Source organism: Bison bison, unplaced genomic scaffold, assembly GCF_000754665.1.
Source record: "Bison bison bison isolate TAMUID 2011002044 unplaced genomic scaffold, Bison_UMD1.0 scf7180017864527, whole genome shotgun sequence".
Taxonomy (NCBI): Eukaryota; Metazoa; Chordata; class Mammalia; order Artiodactyla; family Bovidae; genus Bison; species Bison bison.
In genome coordinates, this window is record NW_011495078.1 from 295,520 (window position 1) to 296,557 (window position 1,038).

General features: G+C 38.8%; 1 protein-coding gene across 1 annotated transcript in view; it reads left to right on the forward strand.

Moving 5' to 3' along the window:
* The window catches only part of LOC104982193 (patched domain-containing protein 3-like), a 66,316-nt gene that overhangs the window by 46,649 nt on the left and 18,629 nt on the right, over positions 1-1,038 (forward strand).

A 1,038-nucleotide genomic window follows, 5' to 3' on the forward strand; every position in this document is an offset into this window, starting at 1 on the left:
AAAACACAAGTCTACATGATTGGCAGAGGTGGTGCTGGACTGGACTATCTCTCATCACTTTGAGATTTGAATTGCAGTATCTTTGTCTCTAAACAGGAAAAATAATTTCAGTTCCACGGGGTTTCCATTGAAAATAAGTATTTTCTACTCTTAATATTCTGTGAAATAAAGTGAGATAAGGTAAAGGACTGTGTGGTTTGCAAATTGGTATTCAAATGTGAAGTATTACTATTATTATATTATATATAGTATAACATGGAATTATTCTATATTATTATAGCTGTGTTTTAAGCAATATGGGTTGACATAATAGTTTTAGACACATGTATTATCAAGAAAGCTGAGCACTGAAGAATTTATGCTTTTGAACTGTGGTGTTGGAGAAGATGCTTGAGAGTCCCTTGGACTACAAGGGATCAAACTAATCAATCCTAAGAAAATCAGTCCTTAATATTCATTGGAAGGACTGATGTTGAAGCTGAAACTCCAATACTTTGGCCACCTAATGAGAAGAACTGTCTCACTGGAAAAGACCTTGATTCTGGGAAGACTGAAGACAGGAGGGGAAGGGGATGACAGAGGATGAGATGGCTGGATGGCGTCACTAACTCGATGGACATGGGTTTGAGTGAACTCCTGGAGTTGGTGATTGACAGGGAAGCCCGTGCTGAGGTCCATGGAGTTGCAAAGAGTCGGACATGACTGAGCGAGTAAACTGAACTGATTATCAAGGCATTTTTTATCTCTTTATGTGTTTGTGTTAGTTGCTCAGTTGTGTCCAACTCCTTGTGATCCCATAGACTGTACCTCACCAGGGTCCTCTGTCTGTGAAATTCTCCAGGCAAAATACTGGAGTGGGTTTCCATTTTATTATCCAGGGCTCCTGTAGGAGAAAATAGAATTGGCTGTTTCAAGTCCAAGGGAACTATGTATATCTATGTATATTTCTTTACATAGACCTTTAGGTAGCACTGAATTTGACCAATTAATCTTGCCCCCCACCCCCTCAACAAAAGTCTCAAGGTTAAAAAAAAAAAA